This window comes from Notolepis coatsorum, assembly GCF_963971535.1.
Source record: "Notolepis coatsorum genome assembly, chromosome: 1".
Classification (NCBI taxonomy): Eukaryota; Metazoa; Chordata; class Actinopteri; order Aulopiformes; family Paralepididae; genus Notolepis; species Notolepis coatsorum.
Genome location: NC_140165.1, coordinates 128,872,583 through 128,889,593, shown reverse-complemented (window position 1 = coordinate 128,889,593; position 17,011 = coordinate 128,872,583).

The window sequence follows — 17,011 nt, the reverse complement described above, 5'->3', positions numbered from 1 at the left end:
TAGTGCAGTAGACCTTTTTATTATAATTAGGCCTAGAGATCAGAGCTTTAATAATGTAACTAATGATGGTCTTGATTTATGTTACAGGTGCTGGGAATGTAACAGAAATTATCAAGTAGGTCCCAAGCTTTTGCATCACTATTAAGGCATTCTTTAACAGCATCATAACACATTAAAACACATTTAGCTAGTTAGTGTTTGTGCTTGTATTTAAAGATATATCCATTATTTATGAATTGATAGCACTAGTACATTTCCATAATGTTTTGAATTGTAAGTGCAGTAGACCTTTTTATTATAATTAGGCCTAGAGATCAGAGCTTTAATAATGTAACTAATGATTGTCTTGATTTATGTTACAGGTGCTGGGAATGTAACAGAAATTATCAAGTAGGTCCCAAGCTTTTGCATCACTATTAAGGCATTCTTTAACAGCATCATAACACATTAAAACACATTTAGCTGGTTAGTGTTTGTCCTTGTATTTAAAGATATATCCATTATTTATGAATTGATAGCACTACTACATTTCCATAATGTTTTGAATTGTTAGTGCAGTAGACCTTTTTATTATAATTAGGCCTAGTGATCAGAGCTTTAATAATGTAACTAATGATGGTCTTGATTTATGTTACAGGGTTAGGTGCTGGGAATGTGGAGATGTAAGGGGTGCACAGAAACTGTATCAAGTAGGTTCAAGCTTTTGCATCACTACAGGTTAAGGCATCCACGATTTGGAAGTAGTTATCCCTTTCCATGTACGTACCTGCACTGCCCATGTTCATTTAAGACATGGAATGCCCTTATTGTTCACCACAATAAAACCCATTCCACTGGGGTCACTCAGAAAGAGAAGGCAATATTCAGTTGCAGCCTTTGTGCTTGCAGGGATTTAGCATCAGAGAAGGATTATTTTTGTCATATAAATGCACATCTCAAAAGAAGTGAGACGGTTGATTGTATGTTTTTAGGCTGTGACTTTAAAACAAACATTTCTGGCACATTTAAGTCACAAAAACAGAAAACACTGCCATCACACATTGGTTGATTTTAAACCTGGAGTGATTGTAACTACGATAGCATCTCTGAATGAATTGGAGGCAAATAGTCAGGAGTGTGTAGAGCAGTCAGATACTGCCATTCCTTCAAGTAGTCATTCTCATACTAAGGACTTGCAGGAGGTCATAGAGCAAGGATTTGCAGCTGCTTTGCTGAAGTTGGAGCATTTGGTCCATGTACCAAGCACTGCTCTTGATGTGTTTTTAGGGGAACTCCATCATTTGATTTCTTCTGCACCTGTTCCATTATCTTGTGACATTGTGAGTGACATCTTTCATCAGAAAAACCTCACTGTTGATGAATGTACAATTAGAGAAACTGTTAATGCAATTTATTCTGGTAATCCTGTGCAAAGGTCCATACAAAAAGGTGCCCCCCTAAGTACAGCACATCTGCGTAAGCAGTATTACAAGGAGAACGTCAGTGTTGTAGAGCCAATGGAATACATTCTAGATCGTAAAAACAAGCGCAGTTTCCAATATGTCCCATTATTGAAGTCCCTGCAGCAACTGTTGGGTCGAAGGGATATCATTGATAACATTGTTGAGTGCCATCAAAGACAGGAAGGCACATATCAGTACAAGTCCTCAAGAGATGGTTCCCTATTTAAGGGTAATAGTTTCCTCGCTGGAGAAAAGCCAACTATCATCCTAAATTTGTATGTGGATGACTTTGAAACCTGTAACCCCCTTGGCACCTTGCGAAAGAAGCATAAGCTTTGTGCTGTTTATTGGGTGTTGGCTAACTTGCCTCCGGGTTCTAGTTCCTCGTTAACATCGATCTACTTGTCAGTTTTGTGCAAAACCGATGATGTTAAAATCTATGGTTATGCAAAAATCTTTGAACCGCTTCTACAAGATCTGAAAACTTTGGAGGAGCTGGGTGTTTATGTCCCACTGTTGGGTGAGTCAGTTAAAGGTACAATATTCAGTGTAGTGGCTGACAACCTAGGAGCACACAGTGTCGCTGGATTTTGAGAGTTTTTCAGATTGCAGATTTTGCACAGGAAAGAGCAGTGATATTCAGCAACATTCTGTTGCATCTGGTGCTTTCAGTCTGAGAACCAAGGAGCTCCATCAGGCCCATGTCAAACAAGCCCAAGATACAGGGACATTTTGTTGTGGAGTGAAAAGGGAATGCGTCTTCACAAATAATGTCTCTCATTTTCACGTCATCTTTGGCTATCCACCTGATCTTGCCCATGACCTTTTGGAGGGTATAATCCCTGCAGAGCTAGCTCATTGCTTAAGAGTGCTTATATCCAGAAAGCTTTTCACATTGGCTGATCTGAACAGCGCCATTCTGAAGTTTCCCTACAAATGGGCCGACAGGACAAACAAACCTCATGTAGTGTCACAAAGTTTCTCCAGCAGAAAAACAGTGGGAGGAAACGCTCATGAAAATTGGAGTTTGCTCCGGTTCACTTGTACCTGAAGATGAGCCTGCATGGCTTGTTCTTATGGATCTGAAGGACATCACTGAGCTTGTAGTTGCCCCTGTACATAGTGATGACTCGCTGGCTTTTTTAGAAAGTAAAATCCTAGAGCACAAGCAGAGATACCAGGAGTTATTCCCTGCCATCACGCTGCTACCAAAACACCATTATCTGGAGCACTACCCCCAGATGATTAGGCTGTTTGGTCCACATGTCGGACAGTGGACAATGCGATTTGAGGCTAAGCATAGCTTTTTTAAACAGGTTATCAGACACACAAGCTGCTTCAAGAATGTGCCCCTCTCTTTAGCCTCAAAGCATCAGATGATGATCGCTTACCATCTGAGCTCTCCATGTCTGAGCAAGCCTAAGCTACAGGTCTCAGCTGTATCCACTCTACCAGTAGACTTACTCAAAGAGGAAATAGCACAAGTCATCAGGCAAAAGTTCCCTGACACGACTGAGGTTTAACTTGCACAGTGTGTGACAACCAATGGCATAACCTATAGGAAGGGAATGATAGTGGCCCACAGAGCAGAAGGGGGATTGCCTGAATTTAGTGAAATTGATCAAATCTGCATTTTACATGAGAGTGTATTCTACATTGTCCAAGAGCTTTGTGGTTGGTACAGAGAGCATTATAGAGCCTTCAAACTCAGCCCAGCACCCACAAGAACATTCACTTTTGTGGCACTCGGTGAACTCCTGGATACTTATCCACCGGTTGACTACAAGATTGGATCAGCCCGCATGGTGACATTGAAAAGGCATATTGAAATAAAAGGTCTGTCTGTCACCGTCACTGTCTGTCACCGTCACTGTCTGTCTGTCACTCACTCTCTGTCACTGTCACTCACTCTCTGTCACGGTCTATCTCTGTCTGTTTGTCACTCACTCACTGTCTGTTACTGTCATGATCTGTCACTGTTTGTCTGTCATAAAAGGTGTGCTATCAGGGGGGAATGGGGGTTATTGGGGAAAAGGTAGTCTCACGTTAGTGGAGAGAGGTCTGGTTTCCATTCACAAACTTACTGTACTCAATACTTGAAAAGTAGGCTTTTACCACTTAATTTGAAATCTGAAATGTATGGATGTCTGATGTCTAATAACTTTTTTTGTGTCTCTACAGAGTAAAATACTTTGAAGATGGCGACTCCTGTGATTCTTAAGATCATCTTGACTGGGGCTTCCGGTTACGCTACAACATGTAGCACACGCATTTTGCAATTGCTCCGCTCCCACTAACGCTAATTTCGTTTAAAAACATTATTTGGACAGTAAAGAAAGAGAATAGACCACACCGTATGTATTGTTAAGACCCTCTACTAACCATATCAAAAGACAATATGGTTAAAGGTGGAAAGAAGGCAGAGAAAATAACTACGGCAACTTCAACGGCGCAGGACGTAAAAAAACGAGATAGACGCGTCCTAACCGTCGCTGGTTCTGAGCCGACGGCGACAAGCTCCGAGGAGGAGAAGGAAGAGGACAACGTACCGGGATCATCGATTACGGTCCCCGAAAGAGAGTCAATAGAGACCAACATAAAAGAAGGTACAGATTCAAGCTCCGTGAAAGGGAGAGCAACCAGATTTATGGATTCCAACGTCACTGCATCTATCTACCATATGCCGTCAACTGAAGAAAGCAGAAATCCACCCGATTTCAACACATTGTCTAACCTGATGGTAGAACAGTCTAACCTGATGAAAGAACAGTTAGAACAGTCTAACCTGATGAAAGAACAGATGGTAGAACAGTCTAACCTGATGAAAGAACAGATGGTAGAACAGTCTAACCTGCAGATCACACACATCAAGGCGCTCGAGGCAAACGTCGAGGCTAAATTCGATCGCATCGAGGCTAAATTCGATCACATCGATGAGAAATTAGAAGAAGTCAAGAAAGCGTTCGATGCACAGTCAAAGCGAATCACGACAGTGGAGATTTCGGTGACAGAAAACACAAAAGCAGTCAAGGCGAACGAAGGTATCATGACAGAGATGGGAGAAGAGATGGAAAAAGTTAAAGATGAATACCGGAGAGAAATAAAATTGCTTAAAAACGAAGTGATGGAGAGGCAACTAGAAACCCATCGTTACCACAGGCGGAATAACATCCGCATTGTGGGGCTTGATGAATCAGTGAACTGCGATGACATCAACTTTCCAAACGAGTTATCAACGATTTTGGAAAACTCCGATCCAAACAAAGTGCCAGAAGTGGAACAAGTTTACAGAATTGGTTCCCAGGGGCAAAATATCAACGGGCCGAGAGTCATCATTGTCACTCTGCGGAAAACTACAACAAGGGATGAAATCATCAAATATGCTCGCAACCAACGTGGGAAGCTGAAGTATGGTGATAAACCAATATTTATCTACGAAGATTTGAGCAGAGAGGCCATCATCCGACGTCAACCATACAAAGTTGTGATGCAAAAGCTGTACATAGCCGGCCACAAGCCAAGGCTAGCATATCCGGCGCTGTTATCATTCTTGGACAATAACGGCCGCAGGTCAGGTCCATTTACACCCTTTGATGCTGAGGATTTCCTGATTCAAAATGCAGCAAATAACCCAAAGCATGACGGAAATGCCGGAATCAGTTAAGCCTCTCTCTAAATATATACCAGTGTTGGAATGACTTTATTGTGTTCATCAATGAGGTCATTCCACCAGTGTTGGAATAACATTGTTGTGTTCTTCAAAGTAGCAAACGATATGCAAGTCGTCTATAACAATGTGTACTGTGTATAATACGATTCATAATACATTATAATTTCAGTCTCTGGTCTCTGAGGGGACAAATAAATATCAATGCAAAAAGATCTATCTGGAATATTCTGGGTTTATCGCTCAAATGCCCTGGGTCTCTTAGATCATTCTGGAATGTAAAATAGTCTAGGCACTAGTATATTCTACAACCTTCTAGAATATAAGGCACCATGACAACGAAGCATACAACTCTAACAATAACATTCGGTGTGCATACACATAGCATATAATAAATTAAATGAAGTGCAATCAGCCCTTAATAATACTTTAAAATTATCCACACATAAACGTATGAGCACAGCAAGGTTATTCTAACAATTTAAGTAATCACTCCATTAAAGGCACATTGAAGCGCTAAAAGGCGCTGCTTTTCTATCTTATCTAATCAGTTAAATCGGTTCTAGTGGCTTCTCCACGTTGATAATTATTTATCTCTTATTCCTTATCTATATCTTTCCATTGATTTTTATTTTATTAAATTTTTTCTTCTCATCACCCTATATTTTTTAAATATAATTTAACTTACATTGTTCTTTTCCAATGTTCTTCACATTAAGGTGTCAATATTACTATATATTTTTTAAATATATTGTAACTTACATTATTCTTTTCCAATGTTCTTCACATTAAGGTGTCAATACTGATCTACAATCTTTTCCTTTTTTTTTCCCCCACACGTTGGTGGAGGGTTCAAAGGAATATGTCGATAAAGGTTTATTCTCTTTTTATTTTATTTTTTATTTTTATCTTTAGGTTATTTATCACAATACTTCATTACAGTAAGGGAAGGTGCAAGACCAAAAGCGACATTCTATTGCAATAGAATGGAAATGTTAGATCCTATGGCAATGAGCATAGGAAAATTAGGATTACAATGCTCAGGTTGGGCAATCCGGTGGACCATGGGAGAAAGTCAATCGCGGAGGATGTGTTCTTGGAACACATGCATGTTCGACTTTCTGGGAGAGGGGAAAATAGGGGATTTTTATTTGTATATATATATGTTTTTAAGCTCAGCTCTCAACGGGACCTCATTAATTGGATGTGCATCTATTGTAGCTTCATACTCCAGAAACATTACCAAAAACTACACGAAAACATGCATAGACTATGGCTAGTTTGAATATAATGGTATGGAACACCGGTGGGATAAACAAACAACACAAGCGCAAAAGCGTGCTTACACTGATGAAAAAAGAACATGTGGACGTGGCACTATTAAGCGAAACGCACATTTTAGAGGGAGACATAAATACGTTAGCGGATAACATATACCATAATATTGGTCACTCTTCTTTTGCTACGAGAACTAGAGGGGTAGCCATAGTCGTCAGACGCAAATTAAATATCGAATTGAAAGGGGTATGGTCGGATGCTGAGGGGCGCATAACTATAGCTAGGATTATACACAATAACAGGAAAATTGCATTGGCAGCGGTATATGCCCCGAATTTGTACGAAGTGGGTTTCTTCACTTCACTAACAGGAGAAATGTTAAACCATCCCGAGTACTCATACATAATAGGTGCGGATTTTAATGCCATTTGGAACCCAAGGATGGACAAAACTTACCTTTCCTTCTCCAGCGAACAAAAGAATTCATCTAAAGCATTAAAAGATTGGTCGAAATCAACAGGAGTAACTGATTTATGGCGTTCACTTAACCCCATGACCCGCAAGTACTCCTGTCGTTCGGCGAGACACAACACACTATCCAGAATTGATTACGTCTTTGCATCCCCGAGAATATTTGATAAATACGAAGTGGAAATGACACCCAATGCGCTATCAGATCACTGCTACTTAATCCTGAAAGCAACATTTGGTACATTATCTACCCGGGCCCCAAGATGGCGTTTTAATTCGATGCTGCTTAACAACAAGGAATTCATTACACAAATTAAAGAAGCTCTCACAGTATTCCTACAAGATAATGCTAACTCGGTGCAAGATCCCAGAATATTATGGATGTCGGTAAAGAGTATGATCAAGGATTTCTCGGATAGATTTACCTCCATATTGCGCAAAAATCAAAACACAAAACTGTCTGAAATGGAAACGCTTTACTCAACGCTTTTTAATTCTTTAAAATACAACAACTCTACTAGACTAGATAACCAAGTTAACATTCTAAAGACCGAGATCAAAGCAATGTACAGACAAAAATCGGAATTGCAAATACGCAGCACTAGACAACAGCAGTACTTCCAAGGTTCTAAACCTAGTCACCTATTAGCCATGCGACTAAGAATTAATGCAAAATTTGCAGATATAACTGCCATTAGGAAACAACAAGCTATAGTAACAGAACCCAAAATAATAAACGATACATTCAAAGAATTCTACTCCGATTTATATAACTCAGAAACGACCTTTGATCAAGACAAATTAGACACATATCTTAATCAAATTACTCTCCCTAAACTTACGGATGAAGACGCTAAACAGTTAGAAGTACCGATCACATTAGAAGAACTCAAGAAGGCCATATCCGGAATGAAAAACGGCAAAGCTCCGGGAATTGACGGTATCCCATCAGAAATGTACATTTCTTGCTGGGACATATTTGGACCCTTATTACTAAATATGATCTTATACTCAGTCAAAGAGGGAAGCTTCATTGAACACCAAAATACCGCACTCATTTCAGTTCTTCACAAAAAAGACAAAGACCCCACTGAATGCGGTAGTTACCGTCCTTTAAGCCTCCTCGGAACCGATGTCAAACTGTACTCTAAGATATTAGCCATCAGATTGCAAAAGCATATGACGTCTTTAGTTCATACGGACCAAACAGGCTTCATAAAAGGTCGCCTGATCAATGATAACATAAGGCGAATACTGCACGTACTAGATACAGACAAAGAGGACATCACACCTAAGGCGATACTATCCCTGGATGCTATGAAAGCATTTGACAGGTTGGAATGGTCGTTTCTATGGGCAGTATTGGAAAGGATGGGGTTAGGAAAAGGTTTCATTGATATGATTAAAGTACTATACAAGGACCCATCGGCCATGATTACAACAGGCACAATCATCTCCAAAATCTTTCCGGTATCACGCTCTGCCAGACAGGGTTGCCCTCTTAGTCCCGGACTATTCAATTTATCATTAGAGCCTTTAGCACAATATATAAGACAATCCCAATCCATAGAACCAATCGTAATCAAGGGCACACAACAAAAAATTAGTTTATATGCGGACGACGTAATATTGTTCATGCAAAACCCCAACACCACATTGCCTCATCTGCTCAAGTTGATTGAGAACTTTGGTGATTTATCGGGATTTAAGATAAATTGGCCGAAGTCGGCTTTCCTTCCACTTAACACCCCTGCAAAAAAAGATATAACCCTCCCAGGTGCGATACCGATGGTAAAACATTTCAGATGCTTGGGAGTGGAAATATTCCCCACCATAAGACAAACGGTGAAGCACAATTACACAAAAATACAGAACAAAATCAAGGACGACCTGGACAGGTGGGCAAAACTTAAAAACTCAGTACAGGCAAGGGTATCAATAGTTAAGATGGATGTATTACCAACAATCAATTTCTTCAGCTCAATGCTTCCGTTACCTCCTCCAGAGGGCTACTGGAAAAGATTACAAACCTCCACATACAAATTTATTTGGAATAACAAACCACCTCGCATAAAAAGATCCACCGCACAGAGAAGTAAAGCAGACGGTGGCATGGCAGTCCCAGATTTTTTACAATATTTTAATGCCTTCACATTAAGACCATTGAAGAAGATATGGTTTGACCCCGAGGCTTTGGTATCTTGGAGAAAATTAGAAGAAAACATAGTAGCCCCACAGAGATTGAAAGACATAGCATACACTAAACTTTCAATCAAGCATTGTGAGCGAGAATTTGGCCCAATAATAACCCATGCAATCAGGACATGGCGGGAAACACAAAGGAAATTTCCTAACAATCAAGTATGGCATAATCACACTCCCATATTCAATAACAATGCTCTCTTAATGGGAAAACGACCTATAAGATTCCCTGTATGGGAAGAAAGAGGCATACACTCATTAGGGGATATTTTTAATAACAAGGGCCTCTGTAGTTATGTCGAAATATGCATAAAGTTTAACCTCACCGAGTCCACATGGCTTTTTTACATACAGTTACGACTTTGTATGAGATCTCACGGTGTTCCATTACACATACCAATTGAACACCACAGATACCACAAATTTTTCTATGACAAAGATACATTGGGAGGTTTTGTATCAGGTTTTTATTATCAATTACTAACGTCCTCGTACGAAACCCTTCAACTAGACAATGTCTGGAGGAGGGATATACCAGACCTGGAAAATGACTTTGATTGGCAAGGAGCCTGGGCAAATGTCCGACTTACATCAAGGAACCCGGATCATCAACAAATCAATCTGAACTATATTCACAGGACATACTTGACTCCTATAAGGCTGTGCAAAATGGGGCTTATACAAGACTCCAAATGCTCCCAATGTACAAATGGGGACGAAGGAACATTTATGCACATGTATTGGGACTGCCCACCAGTTAAGGAATTCTGGGAAGATGTGTCCCAACAATTATCAATACTCGTATTTTGGAATATACCTGTACACCCCGCGGTATTGCTATTGAATGATGTTTTTGAGTTTGCAGTGAACCCACAACTAAAAAGATTGGTTTTATCGGGTATCACAGTAGCTAAAAAACTGATTGCATCACGTTGGTTTCAACCGGAAAAAATGTGCCGGAAAGTGTGGTTTCTTACATATCTTGATGTGATATATCAAGAAATATCAACAGCAAGAATTCTAGGGCTCAATGAATCTAAAATGTTAATGTGGTTAGAAGTGGTGGAGAGAATAAAAGCTAGCCTATAATGGTGATGTCTGGTTAGGAGTGAGGGATAATGGAGGTACTATCCAAGAGGGGGTCCGGGAGGGGGGGATTTGAGCTGGAGCATATGTGTGTAGGGTTTTAGAAAATAGGTATTCGGGGTATATTATATACTAACATTTATATAATTGTAACTTCGCTGGATATACACGGTATACGGTTAAAATGTTATTATTGACTATTTTTGTTTTATCCTGTTTCTGTACTTGCATATATTTTAACCACCTTTACTGAAAGTTTCATTATACATTGTGTGTTGAGTACTGACTTTTAATAAGTTTTGTTTTGCAATAATAAAAAAAAAAAAAAAAAAAAAAAAGATCATCTTGACTGATGGCAGCTCTCAGAGATTGACTCTCTCCCATGGATTCCCTGCATCCGTTGATGGCCTTCTTATTGAAGTGATGAAACAGTGTGGACTTCAGGGCAGCTTCAGACTTCAATTTAAGGACTCCTTGTTTGGAAATGATTTCCTTAACCTTACCTCCATTTCAGAACTAGAAGACAAAGGTACTCTTAAAGTTGTGGATATGTCAAGGCCCATTGTTCTCTATCCAGTCCTAAACCCCCAAGCTCTCGGTCCTTTCTCTGGAAATACTTCTCTGCTCTCGTCGGATGGATCTATGGATACAGATATACTGTCATCGAGTGAGTCTACAACATCCTCTTGGCCTACTTCTTCTCAAGTGCCTGAATCTGTGGATCCAGATGTACTGCCATCAATTGAGTTTAGGAGCTCACAGTCCTCTTGGCCTGCTGTTTTCCACGTGCCTAAGTTCCCCTATGATGCTGAAATAAAACTTGAGCAGCCAAATTTAGCTTATAGTCAAAATGGCACTGTACTTACCCCTGATTCCAAGTTGAAGTCAGCCATCCTTGATGGTTTAGTGCAGGAAATTGTTCTGTATAAAGTCTATGTCAGTGATACGGAGATGGAACAAACAGCCCAGAGTCTTATCAAGGCACATCCATGTTTAACTGAGAAGGGGTCCAGCACTGGATATGGCGCATGGAAGATGAGTTTAAAATATAAATTGGGTAACTATCGCAGAGAGCTGAGACAACCGGGCTGCCCAGAGGTGACAGTGAACTCTTTAAGAAACAAACCAACAGGAAAGCGTGCAGCCTTTGGTGTCAAAAAGGCCAAGAGTGCAGAGGTTAACTTCTGCCCACCATACCCATCAGCAGAAACTGAGGAAAGTCTGGAGGCCATGCAGAAAGATCTACTCTTGGATGTGAAGAAGAGGAACAACAGAGATGTTGTGAAACTGAAGATGGAGAAGACTTTCGCACATATAAGACTTGAAGTCATCCGTGATGCACCAATGGTGGAGCCTTTCATGGCAAGGTGGCCAGCTCTCTTTGAAGTCAGTGAGGTATGGCTTATCTCATCTTGGATTTGCTGTTGATAACGTTACAAGGGAAGTGTTGGGTCCATTGTCAAACTGCTAATATGATTTTATATATATATATATCTCCCCCTTCCTGATCGGCTGTATATATAACAGTGGCTTTCTACCCTCTAACCATTTTATTCTGATTCCTGTGCTTTTTACCTGTCTTCAGATCAATGCTGAATTCAAGAGAATCACCACCATGCCACTTCAGTCCAAGTTCCTGTCTCAGCTTGATCTCCACTCTGACAACCTGACGAAGCTGTTCCAAAAGAGGGGAGGACAGCTAGGGGAAAAGCTCAAAAGACAAATGGCACAAATGGCTGACGTAAGTGCTAACTGGTCCCACTGTCATGAAAAACCTACAAAGTTTTGAATTATGGCTGTTTTGGCGGAATTACAATTTTTTTTATTGAGGAAAGGCTATGGAAATGAATTTTTTGTTACCACAAATGATTGGTAAAGAGGGCAATCAAATTGTACAGGAGGCCATGAGTGCTTTATTTTTCATCTTTTTCCTTTCACTATTTGCATCTTTTTGTCTCAGTTTGAACCTTTCCTCTAAAATGAGGTATAGTACTGCTTTCATTCTTTTATTCTTTATTATTATTATTATTATTATTATTATTATTATTATTATTATTATTATTATTATTATTATTATTATTATTATTATTATTAAATTTGTTCTTGTTTAATCAATCGGAGCCAGGTGGAGAGAGTGGTTAACTGTGGAGAGGTCCTTACTGTGGGCGTGAGATGGGATAGTCGTGTGTGAGAGAGGCTCCACTAAACTCCAACAAAAGTGACAATTTAAGATGGCAATTCAATGGTAGAAGTAAAAAGAAAGTGGACAATATAAGTTGTAGATGCGCAACTGAGCTATGCCGAGACAGAAGAGACACAGAAAGGTTAAAAAAATGTCTACAAACGAGGACGCTAGCGGAGAAGCTAACGATAGCAACGGCAGCCGGTCGGAATCGGATGAAGACCAAACTGAAACTACAGCGCCGACCACGACGGACATAATGGCAGCTATTAATCGACTGAATCAAAATGTCGATTCAAGGTTTGAAAAGTTGGATGCATCACTTGCCGGTCTGAAACAGACAATGGATAATATTGAGGAAAGGGTCGCCTCAAACGAGGATGGCCTGAATGAACATGAAAACCGAATCAAGATTCTGGAAGGCAAATGTGCCGTGTGGGAGGAGGAGGCCAAGACGCTCGGTGAACGAGTGGACGACCTCGTCTCGCGCTACAGACGACAAAATATCCGCATCATAGGTGTAAAAGAGGGCACGGAAAAGGGCAATCTTACAGACTTAACTGCAAAACTTATAACAACATTGCTGGGAGATGAGAACTTCAACAACAAGCCTGTTAAAATTGACCGGGCATATCGGGTCAACATGAAGACGGCAACAGATGGCACTCCACGCCAAATTATAGCACGGATCCACCATGATTCAGTGAAGGAGCGCATTCTGAGGCTTGCAACACAAAAGTTCCCCTTACAACATGAGGGAACGCGCATCTACATTTTCCCGGACCTGGGACCGGCAGTATTGAAGCTACGGAAGCGATTCGACAATATCAGGACCAGATGCAAGACTGCGGAGGTGAGATGCGGATTCCGACACCCAGCGACGTTCGTGGTATCGGTTGGCACAGACAAGCGCACGTTCAACGACCCGAAGGACGCGGAGAAGTTCCTAGACGACAACAAAGTGCCGCGCTAAACCAACACGACGGTACAGACGACCGCTTCAATATGTGATCACTCACGAGTTTACAACGGCTCATTGCGCCCAGCCTACCTACTTCTCATTTGCTTTTGTTGGACAGGTGGAGACGAATGCATACACAGACTATCATGGTATGTTTACTAGCTCTTAAGGTATTTAGATTTAGAGGTATTTTGTTCGCAGAGGGGACTGGAGGGAGGTAAAGAGGGCCCCGGAGGACAGCGTAGTGTTTTTCATGTTAGTTTGCGGCAGTACATATTATTTTTATTTTTATTTTTTATTTCTAATGGCGGAATGTATACAACACTTTGGGCGATTTTTGCTCTGTCACATGATCATGGATAATATGTCATGTCAGTAAATAACAATGGGGATAGTACAAGGATTGTAAGCTGGAATGTAAGAGGTCTAAATCACCCAGTTAAAAGAGGTAAGGTAATGGCTCATCTAAAAAGCCTGAAAGCTGATGTTATATATCTTCAAGAGACACATATTAAGAATATAGCCAGGAACAAGTTACGCATGGGATGGGGATCACAAATATTTCAATCAAACTTCGGGGCCAGGGCCAGAGGGGTCGCTATTATTATCAAGAGGGGTGTGTCGTTTGCTCATGAATGCACAATCGCGGATCCGAATGGTAGATTTGTAATTGTATCAGGGACACTTAATTGTGTTCCTGTAACATTGATTGATTGATTGATTGATTGAAAACTTTATTAACAGATTGCAGAATGGGTACAATACAGTACAGCTCAATACACACAATTGTTAAGGGGATGCAGACCAGAGAAAGACTTTCGTCTTGTTTCCACCAGGGTCCCCCATTTTCAATTCATCAGGACATATATGACATACATGACATACAGATAGTCAGTACTGCTACATCTATACATTTATGACATACCAGATTTGCAAATACAGTACTGTTTGTGATACAGAAGGAGTCAAGAAAAGGGAGTATATACATTTGACGTAGAAACTGTACATTGGAGGAGGTTGGGTGGGGGGGGTTGGGTAATAAACGTTGGTTGGTTGGTTGATAAACGTGTATGGTCCAAATTTTGATGATCCACTTTTTTTTTAGACAGTTCTGAATAGAATTCCTGACATCGGTAATACAAATATTATATTGGGTGGCGACTTCAATTGTGTAATTGACCCTGTGTTGGATAAAAAGTCATCAAAGATATCCATGAACAGCAAAGCCAGTGAGGTGTTAAAAAGTGCCATGCACAATCTAAACCTGGTTGACATATGGAGGCTATGCAATCCTACCAATAGAGACTACTCTTTTTTCTCTCCAGTGCATAAATCCTATTCTAGGATTGATTTCATGCTGTTAGACTCTAAACTGATATCCAATGTTGTGTCCACACAATACCATACTATCCTGATAAGTGATCATGCTCCCATGTCACTGGATGTTAGGTTCACTAGACATAGAAAGGAACGCACCTGGAGATTTGACAACACAATCTTAAAAGAGAAGAGTTTCTTAAAATACATGTCAGCTAGGCTACCTGACATTATAGACACAAATGATACAGGGGATGTGGATGACTCAACACTGTGGGAAGCTATCAAGGCAGTGCTTAGAGGTAGCATCATATCATACGTGGCAGGTAGGAGAAAACAAATGTCAAAAAGACTAGTGGAGTTGGATGATTCTGTGTCTCAACTAGAACACCTGTACAGGGTCTCTGCGGATCCCGACATCCTGAATTCTATAGTATCTCAAAGAGATGAGTATAATACTATTTTATCTGCACAGGTCAATAAGCAATTGAATATGATAAAACAGATACAATTTGAAATAGGTGACAAACCTCAGAAACTGCTGGCACGTCAATTAAGACAGGCGCAAGCTTCCCGTGCAATACTAAAAATAAAATCAGACACAGGCACTGTTCTTACAGACCCTAAAGAGATAAATGCACGTTTTACGGAGTTCTATTCAAAATTGTATACATCAAATGGCAACCATGACATTGATGCTATTAAGGCATTTCTCTCTGAATTAAACCTACCTCAGCTTGATGGCGAGGCAGAAGCTGCATTGGAAAGGGACATCTCCATAGGAGAAATAGTAGAGGCAATTACAGAATTACCGAACAATAAAGCACCTGGCCCTGATGGCTTTACTGCAGAATTCTACAAGCACTATTCTAAGGAACTATCTCTGCTGCTTCTTCGTATGTTTAAACATGCCGCATCGGATGGTAGACTACCTCAAACGCTGTATAATGCAAATATTTCATTAATTTTAAAAAAGGACAGAGATGAGTTAGAACCATCATCTTACAGACCTGTGTCACTGATTCAAATTGAAACAAAGCTGCTTAGCAAGATTCTGGCCAAGCGGCTAAAAGCTCACATTCAGAAGCTAGTGCACCCGGATCAAACAGGCTTTATTCCTAATAGACATATTTATTACAATTTAAGACGGTTATTCAATATACTTTATACGAAACACAATACAGAGACAGTGGTGATTTCAGTGGATGCTCAGAAGGCCTTCGATCAGGTCGAGTGGCCATATATGTATGTGACCCTAGAGGCATTTGGTTTTGGGAAGGTATTTATTGACTGGATACGGATTTTGTATGCTCATCCCACAGCAAGTGTAGTTACTAACCAGGATATTTCCTCTCAGTTTCCACTATACCGTGGGACAAGGCAAGGAGATCCATGCTCTCCTTATCTTTTTGATTTAGTCATAGAAACACTAGCTACAAAAATTCGACAACATCCTAGAATATCACCTGTCTCCATAAAAGGGCAAAAGCATCATTTATCAATGTATGCAGATGACATTTTGTTATACGTATCTAACCCACAGGAGTCCCTTCCTCCAATTATGGAAGTGTTTAATTATTTTGGCTCTCTTTCAGGTTTTCAAATTAATTGGGATAAAAGTGAATTAATGCCAATACAAATAAATAAGGATAGCTCCTCATTGAACTCTATCCCCTTTAAGATTACCAAAGATAGATTTACTTACCTAGGAGTGACCGTTACTAAAAAACCTGAACTCTTACTGGAAGAGAATTGGAAAGTAAAAATAAAACAGTTGAAACAGAATATAGATTTTTGGAAGACCCTCCCACTGTCACTGGTTGGGAGAGTAAACGCTATTAAAATGGTGGTTCTTCCGAGATTTACATACATCTTTCAGTCAATTCCAGTATTCATACCACAGCGGTATTTCAAAAAGTTAGACTCGATTATAATCCCCTTTATTTGGCAGAATAAAGCTGCACGTATTAGCAAAAAACACTTATGTAAAACAAAAAATGAGGGTGGCTTTGGTCTTCCAGACTTCAAATGTTACTACTGGTCTGCACATTTAAACAATATGGCTTTCTGGAGAAGTGCTAACCTTACGGAGGGCATGGAGGAGGTTACTCCTGCATGGCTCTCAATGGAGCGAGCAGCCTGTCAGGGAACCTCTCTCCTAGCCCTTTTGAATAGCCCTGTCAAGATAAACAAGTCATTATATGAAGGGAATTTTATAGTACATAGCTCCTTGAAGGTATGGAAACAGATTAAAACATACTTGAAAGCTCCAAATATGTATACAGACACTCCAATCTGTAATAACCATGCCTTTAAGCCATCCACTATGGACCAAGGGTTTGCTCAGTGGAAGGCGAAGGGTATAGGGAGCTTGAAGGACTTGTACCAAGAGGGCCAGTTCCTAT